Source organism: Anser cygnoides, chromosome 11, assembly GCF_040182565.1.
Source record: "Anser cygnoides isolate HZ-2024a breed goose chromosome 11, Taihu_goose_T2T_genome, whole genome shotgun sequence".
Classification (NCBI taxonomy): domain Eukaryota; kingdom Metazoa; phylum Chordata; class Aves; order Anseriformes; family Anatidae; genus Anser; species Anser cygnoides.
Genome location: NC_089883.1, coordinates 6941994 through 6960564, shown reverse-complemented (window position 1 = coordinate 6960564; position 18571 = coordinate 6941994). Strand labels below are relative to the sequence as shown.

Below are 18571 nucleotides of genomic sequence, written 5' to 3'. Positions count from 1 at the left end.
GTACCGCTTTATACCTTCAAAGTATTTTATGAGCGGTAATTATTGATTCATTAAAATAACATGCGCATCCTTGTTCTGCGCAGGGCAATGTGTGAAAGCAGTATTCACCTTGAATATTAATGCATGAATCATTTGAACAGTTTACAGCTTCAGTTCAGATAAACAATTAAATGCAATCCACGTCTTGTTAGAATAAATGAAATACTTAGTGGGGAGAAAAAAAAGCCATCATTTCCAGTCAGGGCTAGGAAAAAATCAGAAGGTATGGGAATAGGTTGGAAAAAAAAATATGTTTTGAGCATCCAGCTCCGCTGCGTGTGCAGAGAGGTGGGGAAATCACTGAAGGCAAACATCTTCCTGAGGCTGCCTGATGCTGCCCGTGGCCAGGCAGGCTGAAAGAAGCACAGGATTGCCTTTTCAAAACATTTTTACCATAGGTCATCCTACCTTCGCTACTTGCAGAGAATTACAAAGGAAAGGCACTAGGTCTAACTTCAGAGGAGTCCAAAATGAATCCTCTTGCCAGATTTTTATGAGGTTGCTGTCGTAAGTGATGCTGGTGTTGCAGTAGAGCCTGCAGGGCTCCAAAAGCCATGCAGATGCTGTTGTCACTGGACAGGCAAAAGTGATGTCCTCCCCAACAAGATCTCCAGCTGGGCTTTAAACCATGGGGAAGCAGGCAGGGGTGCCAGAGAGAAAGAGCAAGGAGAAATGAGATTACACCTCATGGCTGCCCAGTGCTCGCTGTGGGTAGAGACTGTCAACAGCCATGGGCAGTGGTGGTCCCTGTCCCTGGGATTGTTCCCTCACCCATGTCCTGGATCCGTCAGTACCTCCTGTACTGATGGGGTCTGACCACCACCATCCTTGGCATGGTTGTTCCAGCTGCACCAGTGTAAAACAGCCAGAGGACAGCTACCCTGAACTGGCTCCCATGGGTGACAAGCATGGGAGATGTCCAGGAGAAATACAAGTTGGGGAGATTTTAGGGCATCCTGAGAGAAACTTTAGCTAAAGAGGTCCAGGGTAACCCCAGGAAACATGGACGGAACCCAGAAGAGGAAAATCCATCTCTAAATTGTGAGAAAATCAAGGGCATCCTGCCTGGAAACTCTTTCTTTGATCTCCTCCCTTGGCACCCAGGTTAGGGGCACTTTGGGCATCTGCAGAGAGGCAGAATACTGACTGGGGACCCAAATCCTGCATCTCCAAGAAGCCCAGACCCAGGCCTTTATCTGAACAGTGCAGCTTGGAGCATCACTCTTTTCAAGAGTCCTACAAAAATTCAGTCGGAAGATAAAAAGCTCTGCTTTAATATAAAGGCACATACAGTAACGAGCTGTGCTGGGAAAGCTTGGGAGCAGACTTAGTGCTCGGTGGATGGGATTAGCAGGGGCTGCAATTGCTTTTACAGCCTGGCTTCTCATTAACCCTGTGGTGTGCCCAGGCCCACAGCTCCTCAGCAGCTCTGCACCAGCACTGCAGGACTGGAGATGGCTTTTAAGATGGTGAGTGAGCCCATGAAAACTTATTTCTTATCAGCGGTGCGAATGCAGGGCAAATCAGCTGGCAGTTTTCCCAAGGTGAAGTATTTGCCCAGCTGTCTGGCCAAAATCTTTCTTATCCAAACAAGGTTGTGAAGCGTCTTCCACTAAAAATGTAAATGCCCAAAGACCTAGGTAAACAATGAAAATATGTGTACACACAGAGAGATTTGTCCAACAATCACATTTGCAGAGACAATGAAACTTAAAAAGATTTATTTATCTTGTTTTCTTTCATTGTCTCTAGCATACAGCTGTGCACAGCGTTTTAAAGTTCCTTTGATCGAAAGCCTCTACTATAGTTATTAGAAATAATTCATTAATTGGATGCTGTTGTTTTTCTAGGTCTTCAGCATCCTGGGTAAATGCTCCCCACCTGCTGGGATGTACGTCGGGACATCTGCATTCCCATCTGCGGGCTGCATCGTCCCAGAAACTGCCTCCCTGCATCTGCACGAGGGGATGTGCACCAGCACCACGAGTGGTCCTGGTATATTGACTAATGTCTGGGTGCTTTCCTGACACAGAACAAGAGGCTTGGGATAGATATCATTCAGGAGTTAGGACTTAGCAAATATTTTTACAGGCAAGAAACCTTCACAAATGAGAGTGGTTTTGTGATATTCAGAGCAAACACTGAAGGAGGACCGTTTCTTTATATTACTCATATTTCATTCATTTTCTAAGAGAAGAATAAGATGAAATACAGAAATTGTCTGATTCTGGTGTTTCTGGATCAAAACTTCCCCAGCTCTGCCCCTAGCTACATGGCATCCAACATTTCCTGAAGGTGCGTGAGATCCAGCTGGGGCACTCTGTCACATCCTCAGGATTTACTGTGCATGAAGATACCCAAGATTCCCGGGTGCTCTGGACAGATATCAGACAAATTCCAACTCTGTGTCTCCAGCCTGCTAATTCCAATAAGGCAAATTTTTTACTTGAAAAAAGCATAACCAGAAATTGAATTTTCACAAGCATTCGGAGTGTTTTATGGAAAGAAATAATCACTTTCTTCCAATTCCTACTGAAATGTCTCTCCTTGCAGATCTTGCCCCTATTTCCCCCTCCCAGACATTACACATTCTTTGCCTTGATAATTGGTTTGAGTAGGGCCAATACAACCAACCTGCTCTGACAACCATTTGCAAACTGATCTCAGTTGCTGTCCCCAGCCTTCTCCAATTAAAGAGGGAGGAAACCACCTCCCACAACAGTTCTTTTAAGGACCAGTAAGGGCACCTGTAATCACCTAAGAGCCCTGATCCATGAAGCATTAGCAGGAGGGCAGAGTGCTGGGGCAGAAGTTAGGAGGACTGCAATCTTTCAGCTCTGGTGAGTTGCTCTCATTTATTCTTGGAAGCTTTTCTAACAAATTGTTTTGGCTAGGTGTTTTTCTCTCTTGATATCGGTTGAGCTACTTACCACCTTTCTGCATTTGTGCCTTATGCCTGTGCTGAGAAAAGGAAAAATGGTGGAAAAAGGATTTTCCTGAGCCCAGGGTGGTGTCAGTGTCTGCTGGGGGCTAATCTGGAGACAGCAGTAGCTGCCACATAACTGAGAACTGATAAGCTGTTACTGGGGGGCCCTGTCCTGCAGCAGGGCATCTCACCAGGATGCGTGTGTGTCTTGTGTGCTGCAGTTTTTGGGCAGGTTATTATCAGCAGTGGAAATGAGATGTGTTTTTTGTTAATGTATAGAGGTGTGAGCTGCAACAGTTTCAGGAGAGGGGCAGATGGCTGCTGCATCCACCACTGAGTATGCTCCAAACGGAACAGGAGTGAAAGCTCCTTGATGCATGGATTTAAATTGGGTTAGTACCTTGTACTCAGCCTTGAGCCCCCTGTGGCCTTGCACACTGTGTGTTAGCTAGGCTCCTGTTGTGTGAGGTGTGTGCACGTGGTCAAAAGAAAGACCTCTGCATACTATGAAAGGGGAAAAAGTGTACAGCTCTGCCTATAACTTACTGTAGGTACTGGTGCTGCAACAACAGCACGGTGTTTGGCCCTGACCTCTACTGAAGTAACAAGGTGGGGGTTTAGAGATCTGAATTCTTCTGTGTCTCAAAGGGCATGGGGAAGTGGAGCATGGATAACACCAATGCTAGAGAGTATTCAAAGACTGCCACATTAGGAGCCTTATCTCTATTTCCAGGTTATTTTACTTCTTAAATATACTTTGCTATGTTTTGACATCTTCCTTGGAAGGTAGCCTTCCTCCTGCAAAGAAAGCAAGCAGTGCTTAATGTGTGCCCTAATGAAATTGCTCAGCCAATTTCTCTGGCTATTCCTTTCCAGTAACCCATTGGTCACAGCTAGGGTGAAAGCCATGTTTCGCTCTACTTCTGTTGTCACCAGTAACAAGCCATAGAAGCTGCATTAACAGATCAAATGATGACCAGCTGCTAGATGTAAAACCTTGGAAGGGGCAGGTGATTTGAGTGTGCTGCCTGTAAGTGCTGAGCATCAGGGAGATGTGCTGGTGTGCTTGCTCTGCTGGGTGAGACATCAGACCAGAGTGGTTGCAGAGAATGGATGTCTCTGTCCTGGAGACCCAGATCCCGAGATGGGCAAAAGGCTGGGGGATCTCTGTGCTCCCCTGCCCCTTGCGCCATCAGGATAGGTGCCTTGTCAAGCTGTTCAGGCTGTTGTTACCTGATTGTTTTTTCTCATGGCAATGATGATTCTGGAGCTGGTGTTAGGGCCATGCTTCTCCTATATTTTCCTTGTGCCATGGTGCTATGGAGAAATGAGGTCAGGCCTCATGTCTTCATTGGGAACTGGGGGCTATAAGGCACAGAAATACCTTTTTCTGCTCCCTTTTGGTCTTCCCTGCCTTCCCTGGCACTGAAGCCTGCAGACCTGCTGAACTTCTACTATATTTTCTTCAGGGGGAGAAAGCTTTTTAGGTTTCTTTATGGGAACCCTCATAGCTTTTATAATGTGTCAGGAATAATTAAGAAAAATGAGAATATGTGCCTCACCACAGCAATGAATCAGTGCAATGTGAAGTACCTAATTTGAGGGGGAAAACAAAGACCTTTGCCAAAGTTATTTATATGCTCCTCAGCATCAATATTTCTTTCCTGCAAAGAGGTTGCACTTCCCTGAGGACAGAGGCAGGAGGAGATGGTCCTCTTGGGGATGGCTCATAAATAATGGGCTGGCTGGCTGCTTTCTCAGTAGTTCAGGTATTCCTTGTGATGGAGGAGGTAGAAAGTGTGTGTTATGTCAAATCTAGTCTTGCCCAGCTTATATATTGGGTGCCCCCTCTCTGTTCCCAAAGAGTGTGCCTTCAGTCCTTAGAGGGGTGATCCCCCCAGACCAGAGACCAGCTACTCTGTGTTGTTTGCCCCAAACAGAGATGGTATGTAACAGTGCCAAATTAATTCCCTGTTGAAGTGACCCCTACTACTCATCCTGAATAATAAAGCCCAGAGGAAGAAGGGGGCAATGAAGGCTTCTGGACGTCTTGTAAAAGGGGGAAGACTTCTCTATCCAGCTTAACCTTTGAGTTTACTCAGAGATGTTAATAGGAGCCCCTTGAGGGATGCTCTAGAATTCAGACTGACCATCTGGTTGAACCCCAGCCCCCATTTCAGATACCTGTAATGAGGTGCCAGGAGCTGCCCTGTGTTGCTATTGCACATGGAGCTGTTTGGAGGGGATGATCAGAGCTAGACCTGGCTGTCCTCATAGCCCCTTCCTAGGCAGCTTCTGTCACATCCCACCGGCTGTTATAAATGTGCTAGCTGCAATCAGTCAGATGAGCATTTCATTATAACCTGCACAGCTCTGCTCAGCAAATTATTTCTGAGTCCAGAGCAATAAATAACACCTGTCTCTGCTCTGCCGAGCACCCTGTTAGGCTGCTGTGCAGTGCCTCTGCTTCCACTAGAGCAGGAGAATCCTGGACCTGCTGCTCTCCAGAGGTGCTGCCCTCAGCAGCTTTAACTTGGGTTTGTTGGGATCCTGACAATGGGAGCCAAGGGTTGTTCTGTTCCTCCTCTGCAGGCTCTCAGCTGGTCTGCATTGTACTGGGAGGATATCAAAGGGGAGGTATAAAACATCAGCCCTTTTGTTAACTTAGGCATTTTCTCCTCCCTAAAGGAATAAGTTTGGGAAGTGTAAATTCATGTTTCAGTAGTTCTTTTAAGCACGGAGCAGTGTGTGCTTTACACAAAGTATAATGCAAAGGGAAAGGGCAGCAAGAGGATTTATTTGTGTGTGCAAGATGGATTTGACAATAGAAAGTATTGACAAAGATTTTATCTGAGCAACTATTTGTGCCTTCTACAAGCAGATCCATCCATCTCTGCAGAACCAGGCAGCTAAGTTTGTGTTGTCTGAGGGAACCTAAATCACAAAGACAGCAAAAGGAGGCAGAGACAGAGTTCATGAAATTCTGAACAGGCTTTTTGCTGCTCAGGTGTAGTTTAAGACTAAGGAGATTTTGAAAGTGTTGTGTGTGTTGAGTATGTAAGGATGTGCAACAGAAGGTGAAAAACTAGGTCTGCTACTTTCTGGGGGGGGGAAAAATGTGACTTCAAGTTCTCTGGGAGAGGATGAGAAAAGAGCAGGGTGAGGTTAGGGAGCTCTGGAGTAGATCTGAATAACTAGCACCCTATAGTTGTCATTACCATGTGGGGCAGCTCTTCTGGAGCTCTGGCCACTTGTAGGGCCCTGGTCCTGGTAGGGGTCACCCTTGGTGCAGAGAGGAACAAGGAGCAAAAAACCTTCTGCCTTGCACTTAGACAGTGAAGGAATTTTCTGATGCCAGGAAACAATCTTAATGCATTGATGAAGTGACAATGTGGGCATGCATTTTTGTCATCCAAACAGGAAACACAAATGAGGAGGGAGGCTTAGGGTGTGACTTAACATTGCATCCAACCAGGATTATGCTGCTGCCCGTCACCTCCCCCTTCCAAATCCCAGCTTCACCATCCCCCTGCTTTCCTTTCACCTACTCAGGGCAAATTAGGTCAAGAAACTGATCTCCTGGAAGGGTGCTCTTTTTTTCTCCCCCCTCCTGTCAGATCAGGTCACTGAGCTGCCTTGTTCAGGCTCAGCAGCTGAGTGCCCTGCAATGCTGAGGGGCTCTGACAGTGCAGGAAGCTCAGTCTTGCCATTCTGCAAGGTGACAGGCACCTGAGGTGGATGCTCATCTGCCAAGGCAAGGAGCAGGTAGATGCTCTGGGGTTAACGGGAATAATGTGAGTTCAGGGCATAGTATGTAGTACATGTTTGGAGGGAATTGTTCTTTTTGCTCCACACTTTTACTACTTGCCTTTTTCCACCTGAGGAATCAACCCCACATATTGGTTTTATCCCTATGTAGCTTTGCCAGCGGTGACGCATCTCCTCAGGAGACTTATTTTACAGCACAAATCCCTAGCAGGAAAAAATTAAGAGCCACAAAGGGACCAAAGGAGGGTGGGTTCAGTAACTCCCCGAGCCGGGGGGTGGAAGCTGTCAGGCTTCTGGAGTGTGATGGAGAGGGGAAAGCAGGACGCTGGCTGCAAAACTATCCCTGGCCGCAAGAGGGTGGCCTAAGGTGGCACTTATTCCAAAAGGCCTTGTATTTTGGAATTAGAACAAGCTCTACCAGTTTCTGTGACTGTGCATTTCCTAATTCCAGCCAGAAACACGAGCGTTGGAAAATACGAAAGGCTGATTTAGCTGTTGTCTTCCTGCTGTGGTTTGCAGATCAAGGGATTTTTAGATGGCTTATTTGGACAAGTTTTGCATAAGCTTTCAAACTTTCTGGGTGCTTATCAGCATGATGTTAGCTCCAGCAGGAATGAAGGATGCTCAAAATCCTAAATAGTCAGTGAATTGTTCATAATCTCCAGCTGAGCAACAGTGCCTAAGAAGCTGTTTGTGATCTGTAGTGCTGCAGAAAGTGGGATGCTGTTCTGCTTCCACATCTGAAAAGTGAAACACAATGAACAAGTTCCCCTCGTTGGAGAGAGAGAAGAGGGAATGCAAGTTTCCCTAAACATTTTCTCCTATGCCTTTACTTTAATTCTGTTACCTTAGCTTCTGTATCACATCAGGAAGCCTGTCTGCACATGGCAAAAACCACTAGATTTTTCACACTTTTCTTAGCTTTTCAAGCATAGCTGCAGTTAGAGATGACTTCTTTTTGTATTGAATCAACTGCTGGAAAAAACTTTTGATGGGTGCTAAGATAACAGATGTCAATTGCATCATTATCACGGGCTTTGTTACTTGTGAGCTGCAAAGAATATCCTATTGTCCCAAGGCTTTGTTAGAGGTTGGTCTGAGAGTAGAAATAAGTGTGTATTTTATATTGAACTTGTACTTTTTAGTGCATTTCTATTCTATATTCCTTTCTTATCAAGAACAGCTATCATTACAGCTGATGAAAAAGCTGCAGAGATCAGCCTAGCAGCAGGCAGCCTGTAGTTAAGTGGAAATGAGGTGTCTGCAGGGGAGGGTGACCTGGGTGCATGGAAGTCCTAGTTTCCGAAGGTTCACAACAGTCAGCCAAGGTGTGTGGTGTCTGAGGGCAGCTGAGGTGAGAGATCCTGGAGGGAATACCAGAGGCGGGGGGACTCTGGGAACTGAGACCTAAGCAAGAGAAATGGGAGGTGCTGGTGGGTACGAAGCAAGATATGAAGTGAGATGTCCTCCTCCACCGAAGGGCAATGGTTCAAATGTCAGCTGTGATCTCGCATCCTCCACGGAGCTCCCAAATCAAGCAGCTTTACACCACAGTGCTTTTGACTCTAATGATGCTCACAGTACCTCTCAGCTGCTCCACAAGGCAGCTAAGGCAGATGTTCAGACCCAGGAACACAGTTTTTCTGCAGGGGGTTAATTTGCTGCCTTATTGCTTTATTTTTTCCATTGTTAGAAGGAAGTTCTGACTTGCAAAGCAGAGAAGCCATTGCATGCTCTTGAAGGGGACAGTCCTGGAGGGTGTAGGTTAGGAAACTGCTCCCCATGGCTCTACAAGCAGCTGCAGCCTGCCCAGCATTTCCATGCCTGTGTATTTGCAGGGCTATGTGCTTGTCTGGAGATTAGTGGAGGGCTGATGAACAGAAGCTGAAGAAAAACCTGGGTAGTCATTGTACCAGGGAATTTGACAAAGATGACTAAAGCAGAACAGGTTCTGTTTCTAATTTCCTCCTTCAGTGCTTAATGATTACTAATGGAGAGGCACTCCCCTGGAGCCTGGGCTCTGAGCATCTTCCCTGCAGCTTGCAGGGCCTTTCTATTTGAGTTGAGCTGTGTGTAGCTTCAGCTGACACACCAGTCAAGCTTTGAATGCTAAATGCTCATTAGTATGGGTGATGATGAGGAAGATGCCTCCAGCTTTCTTTGGTTTTCTCCCCTGGGAAGATGAAAGAAATGGATGTTAGCTTACATCCACATCTTGCCAGCCCTGCCTCATATTTTGGGGCAGAATGGTGGTAAGTGGAAGGCTTAAAGTGATGTAATTTGATGAAAGTGTCTTCCCTAAACCACAGCGAGGGGGATGTTGCCAGTGCATTGGCTCTGTTTAGTGAGGAAGGATGGGGGGATATTTGCTCAAACCAAGCATCACAACTGGATGCCCTGGCCTGGAGAAAATAACTGCAGCTGTGGTGCCAGGAGAGGAGGAGCAGGAAGATCAGCAGCTGCAGGGCTGGCAGATGGGCACCAGCAGGGCAGCTTGGGTTTGTACTGATTCTCCTGCAGGGCCGGACCCGTGGTGGTGTTGTGCAAGCGGAGCAGGGAGGTCAGAGGGGAGAGGTGAGGAATTATCCTTTTTTCCTGCAAATGTACACCTGCGACTTACCATGTCCAGGAGGGGACATTGCAGAGGTAAATGGACTCTGAGGCCCTTGGAATGGAGCTTCAGCTCCACCCTTGTAGACACCCTGCAACCTCAGTCAGAGGGAAGCTGGCGTTCAGCCCTCTGATTTGGGGTGCAGGTTTCCTCCCTAACACTGGCCTGACCATCTTCTCTCCTCAGAGATGACTGAACAATTCCAGGCCTTCAAACAGTCTGGATCCTGAGGCAGGGCAGCGTTACGGTATTTCTCAATGTTTTCCCATGAAATCTCCTCCCCAGATCTCCAAGCTGCTCAAGCAGATTCCATTTTAGGAGACAAGAGATGATGTTAGAAGGGGAAGAAAACCCAACAAAGTGAGCATTATGTCCCCAGAACTTCCAAAATTAAACATCTTGCCCATTTTGCTTTTTGCCTAGGTGTTACCCAGCACTGCTCTCTTCATATTCAAATGCGTGTTCATGCCCTACATATCTATTTTAAAGAACAAAATGCAAAGCAGATGTAAATGTGTGGTGATTGCACTGAATTTCATTGATCTCTGTGCTTGCATGAAATGTGAATTCATGCTGAAAGAAGCTGAATTATTACTCAGATGGTCATTAAATACCTATGTGTTGCAAATGCTGCTTTTTTTCAAGCATTTCAAACCATTATTGTGATTATAATGTCATGGATCTTATTCAAATTCACATAATTATATATTTCTTAATGGGATAAGAAAAGATAGCAGCAAGAAAAATCTTATGACAAAACATACACAAGTGGCCAGCTGTCTTTGCTTCTTCAGCACAAAGGATCCTGCCTCTTTTATTTAAAACTTGTTTATCTGTAAGTGAACCTGCTGCAGGATTACAATAATGCTCTTTCAAGGGAAAACAATAAATACGGTATCAGCTGACAGATGCTGTCCTTCCTGGCTGCAATTTTCTATCCATTATTTAATAAGATAGACATGATGTTCAGGAGAGCCGGAGCGTTGAGGTGTAACCATATTGTTCTGCATCACAGAGGAACCACCAAAGAGGTTAATGGAGGAGGAAAGGGGGAAGCATTTCCTTTGGGTTTCTGGTGTCTCATGCTTCTGAGCACAGCCAGGACTTTGGAGGAGCCCTGCTGGATATGAAGACTGAGATGCACAGGGAGCTGCTCAAAAATGTCAGTGCATCTGCAGCAAACGTATTTTCTTAATGCTAATCAGAAACCCTTTACATAAGGTGAAGTTGAGTCAGGTCCTGCTCAGATGCTGTTGATACTCTTGCTTAGGAGGAGGCACAGGGATGAAAGTATTGCTCCTGTTAGTGGATAACAGCTCAGTTGGTGGACAACTGGATCAGGTCCATGCTGGAGGCATCAGCTGAGAAGACAGGTCAGGGAGCATGGCTCACTTGAACATTAGATGTCCTTCTGAAGGAGCCAGCAGAAGGTACAGTGGGGCTCTCTTAGGGCTGGCTGGGAAGCTTCAGAGAAAATGGAGCTTGGAAAACAGCATGGATATGGAATATGTACTGATACTAGCTTTAATAGTCAATCAGATACAGTGACAGTTAAGAAAACTGGGCCTTTTTGACCAAAGAAGGTGTTTTTCAGCAGATATTTCCAGCTATCTGAAGTTAGGGAGGTTTCTAGGTCCTGGGGAAAAGAACAGAGTCTTGTCTTTAGGAATTGGGCTGATACTAGCAGTTTGATCCAAATAGTCTTCCAAAGTAGCTCCTAATAAATCCTATGAGCTGGTGTGAAACAGTTCTTGGATCTGAAAGACAGGGATGTTCAGATACGGACTACCTGCTGAGTCTGAACTCATGTCTATACTGGCACAAAAGGAAAACCAAACCCTTAACTCAGGCAGGTCAGATCAGTTTCAGATGCAGGCTTTGTGCCTGGTTACTGGCAGATAATGTTGCTTTGGGTCCCTTACCAGCAGAAGTTATCCTTGCCCATACCACTCCCAGCCTTACTGTTAAAGCTGTCGCACCCCAGTTGTGCTGACTTCCTCTGGTTTGGCCTTAGTTGCTAACTAGTCTTCCAAATACCTGAGAAATGAGGCAAAGGATTGCAAGTTAGAGGGTCAGTGCCCTCTCTTTAAGAGGGTGAGGGGGTTAACGCTTAATAAAAATGTTCTGTCACCATAGAAAGATGCATCCTTATCTCAGGAAGCCACATATTCTATTACCCTGGAAATGACTGATTGACCCTAATGAAGCTCCATGGGGAGAACATACAGCAATATGACTGGCTCTGGTTACCTTAGCAACTCTCTCCTTGAGAATTTGGAGGCTAAATTTATATAAAATTGGAGATCTAAAAACATCTGACAATATTCCAACAGAGAAAAATGTTACCTGCAGAAATTAACCTTGATTAAGAGGGGTGATGTTGCTGTAATTGATTAGGTGTGTGCCTCCAACAGAAGGACTTTGAATGCTTATTGTTGCTGTGACTCAGGGTAAGCAACAGGCAGGCTCTAGAGGGGCCCAAAGGAGCATCCGATGCAAACCAGTGGGGTGGCTGATGGAATGAAAATCAGCAAGATGGGGAGAAAATGCCTCCACATCATTTGGAGCCATCCCACTGTGAGTGGTGTTAGCTCTTGCAGCCCTGTGGCTATTTTGCTGCTGTTTTCTACCTCTGGTGTTTTTCTTTAGGTTAGAAACTTCCCAGCTATCAGACAAGGTCTGTTGCTTTGCTTCTTGAAGCACCTGCTTGGGTCTTGACCTAGACTGGCAGACCTGAAGATTGCTGGTAATGAATACAAACAGTGGACCAGCTACCTTTGTAATAAAGTAGTCATGTTCTCTGGTTTATGTGCTGCATAAAAATGTATTTTCCTGGATGTGCATGCAGATATAATCCTATGTTTCCTAATCATCAGCCACAATAATGTTGCATAACTTGAGGAGAGGACTAAATACTTCTAATTCATCAGTTTTTAGCTTTTAAGTGCTTGGAGTCTGTAGACAGCTTTACAGATGTAGATCGGCAGCAGCAATATATCAATATCTTTAAAGCTGCTCTGGACTATTTCAGGTTTTTGAGGCCTGAAGCGGAGGTCAGTCTGGCCTGGCTGGGGTAAGGTGCAGAGATGGAGGAAGCCCTGAACTCCCAAAGGTGAAACGCAAGCAGCTGCTGGCTGGGAGGAGGACTGGGAGCCCATGGGGGCTGCTGGCAGTGGTGGCTCACTTTACTTGAGGAATTTGTTGCTGGGGGAGGTCACCAGGCCAAATACTACAGTTGGGTTTTAAACAGGGCTGGATAACCTCATGATGTCTAACAACATTTGCAGCTCTGCAAGGCAAGCTAATGAGGTTAATCAAATCTTATGCTTCAGGGAACTGCCTTGCTGGGCTGGTTTGCCCCAGCCGGAACACTGCAAAACGGTGCATTGTGAGTGTTTAACGAAATATCGGGAGTCTGAATCAGTGAGCAGCTTTGCTCTTAAGCAAGAATGGTCAAGGGTTTGATCTGATATGGAAAAATGGACTATCCCTCATTTGATTTCAGTCAATTGCTCCCTGAAATGCAGCCATGCTGGCCTCTATTAGAAGAAATCAGGGCAAATGTGCAGCCACCGAACCCTGGTGAATTAACGGCTATACTTCAGTGCTCTGTGATAAGTGAGGATCTTAGAGTCCCTGTTGTACTTAATGTAATGCTTGTAGGACAGCGTTTTCCCTCTGTACCTTGGTTTCTGCTTGGTCAGAAGCTCAATAAGACTGGTAGGCAATTAAAGGCTCACACAGGAGAGGCAGGGCTGCACAAGAAAGTGGTTGTCCTCCATCTTCTAGTGAAGCCAGTATATTTCAATTTAAAAGGCTTCCCTCTGGGGCTTACAGACCCCAGGAGGGGATGATCAGTGCAGGTAATGGGGGCTTTGGGGATGACTTGGGTTCCCTGCAAAGTAGAGTAGATCCTGTGCTGTGGAGATCTGGGGTATTATTTTTTTTGACAAGCCCCTGCCTTTGTGATGTAATGGATGGAAGATGTCAGTTTATGCCAGTCTTTTTGGTCTTGTTCTGATCTGTCATAATGGGTTTATACAGGTTATACCCATTGACTTAATGATTTAGAATTTATATTCTGAAAATTAATAGCAGGAATCAGTTGACTGCATTTGTTTCTTTCCTTGCTACTCAGCTCCTGGGTGTGATGCCTGTAACAGAGCTGAAAGCAAGTACAAGACAATCTGGCTGCTGAGCAGCTCCGCTTCTAGCCTGCTTGTTTGCACGGGGTTATTATGGCTGTCTTCAAGGGAATCTAGAGTGAAAATGCTCCTGGCTTGACTGCAGCATGGAGCCAGGTGCTTAGGCTAGGTTTGGCTCTTCTGCTTTATTGAACAGGGTCAGAGCCCTGGGAGATGGAGGAGAGCAGAGCTGGAAAGCAGCACACATTTCTGTATGCTTGATGGTGTCTTTCCTTTGTCCTTGCATCTTAATCTCTCCATCTAGCACTTGACATTATACTGAAGCCTGTGTTACTGATGGTCTAAAAAACGCAGGTTTTCCATGGACTTTTCAATATTCTGGCTGAAATATTTTAAGTTAAGAGCTTCTAGACTTAAGTTATGTTGTCCTCAATTTACAATAAGCCAAGGCATATTTAAAGTGAAAAACAAAAGGAATTAAACACTTCACATGTAGTAAGTCTCCTTCTTTAAGTTAATTCAAAAAAAGAATTGCAGGTTTGGGGCTACAGATGCTTTCAATATATCACAGTAATTAGCTGTTCACATATTCAATTGTTTAAATGTAAAATAATAGATGTAATGCATCTTCCATTCATGGAAATGTAAAGTGATTACAGCTTCCTTTTTTCCTCAAATAATTGCATGATGACCTTGCAAGGTAATATTTTTGAGGATTATGGGGGAAGATGACAAAGAATTGCCCTCTGCATCTTTATGCTGTGCTTGGGAGTTTGTAGAAATAGCACTTGATGCTGACCTTTGAGTAACCTGAACCTGTGGTGAAATGCAATAATCACCTTCAAATTGCTTTTATTGTATGATTGCATGTATGTATTAGCTGTACATATAAAGTATTTAAATATTCTATGTAGTTGCTGTGCAAGGTCAGGCTACCTGGTGCATCCAAACTAACCATCTACTGTGCTTTTTCTCAAGTGGTTCTTCCCCAGGGGTCATACTTGCTGGTTAGGTGTCTCAGCAGAGTTGTCTGACCTCTGAGAGCTTCTAATATTGTGCCACTTCAAAACCTGCCTGCAAATCCTTCTTGAGTGGAATAAGCTGAAGAGGACTGATATTTAGAAAAAACATCTCAAAATATGAGGTTAACTGATGGTTAACCCACTTGATATGGAAAATTGTTGCCAGTCAGGACCGACAGGAAGGTGGTGGCATATCCGTGTGACATCTTATGGCACTGCAGTGGGTGATAGTCCTCTGTCAACACTCCAGTTCAGAGCCAGCAATCAGTCACAGGAATTTAGAGTGGGGCTTCTCTAGGTGCTTTTGAGTCAAATGTGAGGTTACCAGACCAGGTCTGCCTGGCTATCGATGAATATGAGGATAGGTATAATGTATGGTATTAAACCGTTATGGCAGTGTCTTCTTTTTGGAAGAGTAAGCTATCAAGTTAGTACTTCTGGTAAGGGAGGCAGTCAGCCCTTCCTGGGCGGAGTGTGCTGTAATTGCCCGGTGTGAAGGTCTGGAGGCATCTAAGCCTGGCTGAAATGGGAGCAGCATAACCTATACTTTGTGATAATGTGTACTTACAGAGATGGATGGCTTGAAAAGAAAAGCGTTGCAGATGGTCAGACAGTCAAGGACCCGATCCTGCGTTCTTATGACATAGTTTTTGTCCTGTCCAAGTAAGATACCATCTAACCAAGTAAAATATTGCATCTGCTGATGGAAGTAGGGGGTAATGAAGTCCCATAAAACCAACAGCCAGAAAACTGCCGGATCTGTTTTCTGCTCAATAAAACCTGGTTAGTGTACAGATAATCAGGTATCTGATCTCTTGCTAGCCTTGATGCTTCTGGTGGTTGCTTTAATCACATTTAGCAATGAGATGCCTATCTGTATGGTTCAATACCAAGTTGAGCCCCATCAAACAGTCCAGTAACTCATCAAGATCTTTGTTTGCAAGGGGCTCTTTCTGTACATATGCAGAGCAGGTTTTGGTGTTTCTTTCCAGCATCAGGAATACACATGGTGTCCGTCACCTTCCAGCACACACTTGTCACTTAATAAAAGGGTGTGGAGAAGCAACCTGAGCATAATGAAAAGCCCTGGATAAAAGGAAATTGAAAATGAAAGTCCCTGGCTTTTGGAATTAAAGGATGAAAAAAAAAAATGCTGGTTAGCTTATTCCCCCTAGGCAAGCCCTCCAGCCTCTTGCAGCCTGCACTGTAAAGAAGCTTACAGTAAAATATGCATTTCATTTTATTTTCTCAAGAGGAAGAAGGATGAGTGAAATGACCAGAGAAGAGGTGGATGAGGAGTGGAGCGGAGTCTGCACTTTCCATTATGTTTCATTTGTCAAGCTAGTTAGTCTTGCTGCAGAAATAATCTCAGGTTCTCTGGCCTCTTTTCCTCTGGACACCTGCTGCCCTTTGCAGTAATTTAGCTCCTTGCCTTGTTTGTTCTCCCTGGGAGGGACAGCAGAGGGTTTTGTTGTGCGGCTGGACCCTCTGCTCAGAGGCTGAGTCCCTGCTTCAGTAGTTTGAGGTCCCTGCTGCTTCCACTGGAGAGGTAAAGATTTTATAGATCGGTTGAACCAGCATCTGAGGAAATGTTTACCTAGGTGTGTTTTCAGGTAGCTCCTGTCAAGCCATCCTTCACAAGGCACATCTCCAAAATTCTGGATAAATCTACAGAAACTGCTAGGTTTTACATGTTCCTGCACTGCCTGCTTTCCTAAGCTGCCATGTGCATCTTTTATACAAAAAAAGTGAGTAATTGAGCCATGACTTTTTCTTTCTCATGGCTAATAGCATTTCCCCCATACCTGTCTTTAAGGTCTGCTCGTGGTGAATTCTCTGCAGTTGGGTTCTGCTGTCTCTGAGTGCCTGTGTCCACCCCAGGCTAGAGGCATTCCCTAGCCAAAACTTAATCATCTTCATACTCAAATATGAAACTGCTGTGCTGTTGGGGGAGGTTAGAAGCTGCTGCTTAAGCAAAAGCAGACAATTAGACATTTTTGGTAGGGACATGAAGTATATACTTGTACCTGTGCTCAACTCCCTGCAGGGGCTAGCTTACAGTCCAATTAAACCATTACAAATCATTAAACTGAATCTTCAGCATCCTCTGGGTTCTCTAAATTAGTATTTACATAATTCTCTAACTTGGAATAATGAAGATAAAATAATCTGATGTGGAACATCCTTTTCAAGCATATGAAAAGATAATTTTGTTTTATTCCTGTGTGCAAATACTGTCTTGTTTGATAGTGACAAATATAATTCAGAGGGTATTTTACCCACCTGGCATTTAGAGTGAATAGGACCTACTTAGTTGGAGAGGCAGCATCTTGGGGGAAATATTCCTCTATAAAGGTCCATCACCCTGTGGTATGCTCATTAAGAGAATGAGGTGGCTGGAAGATGTAATTTCTGGAAATGGCCCATGCTAGACTTGATCGCACAATGAGGAGTGAAGGCTGGGGTGAACTTGCTATGTCTAAAGCCTGGTAAAAGATAATTTTGCTTTTTGTTTTTCTTCCCAGTTTACCAGTTCACATTGCCCTTTAGAACAGGGAAGTCCACTCTTGCAGAGGCAGAACACTTCCTACAGATTTGTCAGATTGTCTTGGTGGTGTTCCCCCATGCCCCAGAACTCTTGAATAGTGAAATCCAATAGGCTTCCCATGACTTTGCCCGTTCACTATATAGAAGTAAAGGGACAAAACTTGTTCTAAAAGCTTTATTTCAGCTAGAGCCTACTGAGTGCTCAGTGTGTTGAAAAATACATTCTTCAGCTGACAACTTGATGGCTCATCCCATATAGGACATGCTTAAATGCTTTATGAAACAGTGAATGGCTTAAACATCTCAAGTGCACTGACGAATACAGAATTAAACTGGATATTAAGCTGTTGCAGCTCTGGCTGTATACCTTGGCATCATGGCTGGAAGTGGCCTGCTGTAGGGAACAGAAAGCCAAACCCCCAAGCTCCAGGGCAAGGCAGCTACCTGTGCATGTTCATCAGGTGTGTTCCTTGATGCCAGTGAAGTTGATGATTTCAGGGTAAATAGATTGGATTCACCCAGCTCAACCAACAGACTGGCACCTCCCAGAGGGACAGGCACCTGGGACTAGCTGATGCTTTGCTATTCTGGGAGGACCTGTGCCTGCTGTCAAGTGACAATGTGCTGCAATTAGAAGCATGGTTTCAATCCAGTGTGACCTTGCTGTGTCACAGCCTGTGAGATACCCTGTGAATCACACAATGGTCATTACCAGAGTTAGGCAAGGGCTTTGGGTTTGTTCTGGGTAATAACATTACCACTTATCGTCCCAGAGACTCCTCAGCTTTGGAAAAGCAAGACTCAGGGTTCCCTCTGGTGTCCTTCGCTAGGCCTTTTATTGTGTCTTTTGGGCACATTTTATGATGATCCAGCTTTGCCATGATTACTGGTGGCTCATAATGGCCTCGAGGCTTTCTAAGCTTGAATAACGTGATGTTTTGTTTACAGCATCTTTGTGCTCAAGATCTCGAGGGGCAAATAAACTAAGACTGGAGTGATGGCTGTGATTTTAGTATGAGGCTTTCCTGATTTTTTTTTTGTTTTCAGGGAGATTTTCTTACCTAGTTTTTGAAAATAAATTTGGTTGGTAGCATGTGTTTATAGATGTAACATTTAAAGAAATGCTGCCCTTTGGCAGAGGTGAGGAGCCCACAGGCACAGAGCAGATGAGAAAAGGGGCAGTATCACCTTGAGAAAATGGGAAAGAGCACTTCTCATTCCTATGGGGTAACTCTCCTTGGTCTCGTTCATCCAGGTGGATTAGAGCCCTTGGAACAGCATGCTCCCTGCTTTTAATTTATGGGGAATTTGGCATGCCTATGGAAATCATCATTTGCTCAGTCTCAGAAGATGCAAAGTCTGGGGATTCCTGGGGCAGAGATGTGTCAGCCCTTGCCCCTGGCTGCCTGCTCCTCTGGGGCAGCTCGGGCTTCCCTGCACCGTGCCTCCTAGCCTGGCTGGGGGGAGAACTGGCACCAGAAGTAATAAACAGAGAAAGGAGTTAGTTGTCTGG

At 45.1% G+C, this 18571-nt stretch overlaps 1 long non-coding RNA gene across 2 annotated transcripts in view; it reads left to right on the top strand.

Annotated features, from left to right (window-relative positions):
* Window positions 1-2722: 2722 nt before the first annotated feature.
* The window catches only part of LOC106036460 (uncharacterized), a 52031-nt gene continuing 36182 nt past the window's right edge, over window positions 2723-18571 (top strand). Inside the window, exon 1 of one of the 2 annotated variants that reach the window (XR_010834061.1) lies at window positions 2723-2879. This is a non-coding gene — a long non-coding RNA (uncharacterized lncRNA). The remainder of the gene's footprint in view (window positions 2880-18571) is intronic. The other variant, XR_001207309.3, reaches the window with a different exon arrangement.